Source organism: Myotis brandtii, unplaced genomic scaffold (genome assembly GCF_000412655.1).
Source record: "Myotis brandtii unplaced genomic scaffold, ASM41265v1 scaffold483, whole genome shotgun sequence".
In the NCBI taxonomy this organism is placed as follows: domain Eukaryota; kingdom Metazoa; phylum Chordata; class Mammalia; order Chiroptera; family Vespertilionidae; genus Myotis; species Myotis brandtii.
Genome location: NW_005368456.1, coordinates 1730882 through 1733794, shown reverse-complemented (window position 1 = coordinate 1733794; position 2913 = coordinate 1730882). Strand labels below are relative to the sequence as shown.

At 43.4% G+C, this 2913-nt stretch overlaps 1 protein-coding gene across 3 annotated transcripts in view; it reads left to right on the top strand.

Annotated features, from left to right (window-relative positions):
• Positions 1–2913, top strand: part of ST6GAL1 (ST6 beta-galactosamide alpha-2,6-sialyltranferase 1) — a 120777-nt gene that overhangs the window by 83698 nt on the left and 34166 nt on the right. The window contains exon 4 of one of the 3 annotated variants that reach the window (XM_005876277.2): positions 898–965. The exons of the other annotated variants lie outside the window; for them this stretch is intronic. The gene's annotated coding sequence lies outside the window, so the exon portion shown is untranslated. The remainder of the gene's footprint in view (positions 1–897; positions 966–2913) is intronic. 3 annotated transcript variants of the gene reach the window in all.

Here is a 2913-nt window from a genome sequence, read left to right as displayed (position 1 = left end):
GCCGTCACTGGAGCAAGCAAGCCTCCCTGTTCGCTTCAGTGCATGGCTGCCGGCCGCCATCTTGGCTGACAGTTAATTTGCATAAGGATATGCTGATTAGCCAATGGGAAGGGTAGTGGTCGTACGCTAATTACCATGTTTCTCTTTTATTAGTGTAGATTAGGGTACTCCTAAGGCTTAGGAAGAGCCACACTCAAGGGGCCAAAGAGCTGCATGTGGCTCGCGAGCCACAGTTTGCTGACCACAGGACTAGGGGAAAGAGTGCAGTGGTGTAAAGGCCTGGGAGCTTAATAAATTGGGAAATTCAGAGTTTGGTGTATTTTCACAAAGAATTTGGGGAGAAAACATTTCCTGCCTTCTTCCTTTAGTTTGGGCTGCTTAGATTAAACTTCTTCAGTCCCTACCTCTTTAGAGCAGCTTGAGAGATGAGAAGGTCTTGAACCTCAAAGTGCCTATGACGAGAAGCTCCAGCAGCTGGTGGACTTGAGGTCTCAACAGAGGGTGTTGTTCAAGAGGGTTGGGAGGTATCTGATGAATTTCTTGAGGCGATGAGGGGGCACAGATCCTAAAGGCTAAGGCTGTCTTAAAGTTGCAGGTCTGTGTTGTGCCTGGCTGTGTGGCTGAATGCCTCTTTCTTGGGAAACTCAACTTTGGAGAGTAGGTGCTGGTAGAAAGCTGAACACCAGCCCTTTCTGACTCTCTGGTCTCCAGACAGTGAATCAGGGCCCGCCTCCCTACCTTCTGTTTCATTTCACTCATCCACAGAAAAGTTAACTTCCAATTCCACTATTGCCAAATCACTCATGCCACATTGAAAATTATTTACATTTAAAAAAAAAATCTCAGTTTTTTCAGCTGTAAATGCTACTAATAAAAATTTCCCTTCTTATCTCACAGGGCTATACTAGGTCTCATAAGTACAACTACTGTGAAAGGGCTGCCTGAGTGGTAAACTGTGCACACAGGTAATGACTGCTGAGGTGCTGATGGTAAGGGTGGTTTCCCGTGATTGTCTGGCAGATTGAGTTGTCTCGCTAGTGACCCTCCTTGGTCAACATTGACTTTTCACTGTCCTTTATCACAAACTAGAGGCCCGATGCACGAAATTTGTGCAAGAGTAGGCCTTCCTTCCCCCAGCTGCCAGCACTGGCTTCCCTCTGGAACCTGGGACCTGGGCTTCCCTCCGGCCACCAGCAGGCACCCAGGATGTCAGCAGGCACCTGGGACCCAGGCTCCCCTCGCAGCCCCGGCTTGTCCAGAAGGTCATCTGGTCTAATTGGCAAATTACGCTTTTATTATTATAGATGCCTGTCCTTTTAGTGCAAATAAACTTTTAGGATCAGAGAGACCTGGGTTGGAATCCCGGTTCTAGCACTGATTAGTTATTGACTTTGGGGAAGCCCTGTGCTAAGCTTCAGTTTCTTCATTTCCTCAAATGGGGTATTTAATATCTACCTCAGTGGTTCCCAACCTTTTTTTGGCCATGTCCCACCTAAGCATCTCTAAAATCCTGGTGCCCCTTCCCTATGATATATAATTCTTATTATTCAAAAAATGAACTCCAATTCACGTGGAGGAAGCCTAAAAGGCCATTAACTTCGTCTAAACAAGTTTCCAAGGAACATGTCATCCATGAAAGAGAAAAACAAAAGAATGAAAGGACAGTTGAAGTGCTAAGGAAGAAATCACTAAGAAATTGTTAAAAAAAATAATTATAATATGAAGTGATATAAAAGAATAGCAAAGTTTTGAAACATAATGGAGAACTGAAATGCATAAATATGTCACACTATATATTTATATTCTGTATATGAGGCCCCAGAACCATAAGAAATGCAAAAAAATTCACTGTTAATAACTCATTCTCGAATTGCCCCCCTTAAAAATCAAATTGCCCCCTGTGGGGCATGTGCCCCACGTTGGGAACTACTGATATATCCCATTGTGTTATGGTAAAAATTAAATGAGAGATTGTAGGGACTTCTTAAATGCTACTTTCCCTTCTCTGATTCTGCAGCTGTCATAGTCATGTGATTGGCTGTGTTGGGATCTGAGGAAAATTGAGTTTCTTAGTTTTCTGATAATGTGACAAGCCCTCTCCATCATTTCTTGATTTCAAGTTTGAAATCTCTCTCTTTGTAAGGAAGGGACTGTAGATCTGTAGAGGGTTAGCCAAAGCCTAGGAGTGATTCCTTCCGCTCATTATGGTTAATACGCCCATTTAGTTAGGAATGAGTTTGATGTTTTTCAAAAGATACAGACACTGTTTGAGGTCAAAGTGCTTTCATCTTCCATTCAGTTACACAATAAATTCTGGGTAAGCAAAGTAATTCTTTACCCAAATATAAAAGGGACTATTCAGGCTCTATTTTCTTAGTGAAATCAATTTCCCAGAACTTCAGCAGTCCTGTACAGGAAGTAGTAAAAAGGACATGGATTATGGAATCAAGTCCACTTGGATTTGGATCTTACTTGGCTCTGTGATCCTAGGCACCTCTCTTAACCTCTCAGAGCCTCAGATGGCTAATCTATAAAATGGAGATGAGAATACTGTGGCTAGTGATGGTCAGGGCCTCTGCACAGCTCAGGGGATGTCTTCATATTAGACTGTCATATATATATATCTACACTAATAAAAGAGAAACATGGTAATTAGCGTACGACCACTACCCTTTTCATTGGCTAATCAGTGAGTATATGCAAATTAACTGTCAGCCAAGATGGTGGCCGGCAGCCAGGCACTGAAGCGAGCATGAGGCTTGCTTGCTGCGGACTCCAACGTTCCCCGCCTCACTTGCCAGCCTCTCAGCTGCAACTCTAAGCAACTATGTACTATGTTGCAAATAAGAAGCTAAACAAAACACCAGAAACCGGCTTCCATTCAGCCGGGATCAGACCGCAACATTGTATAGA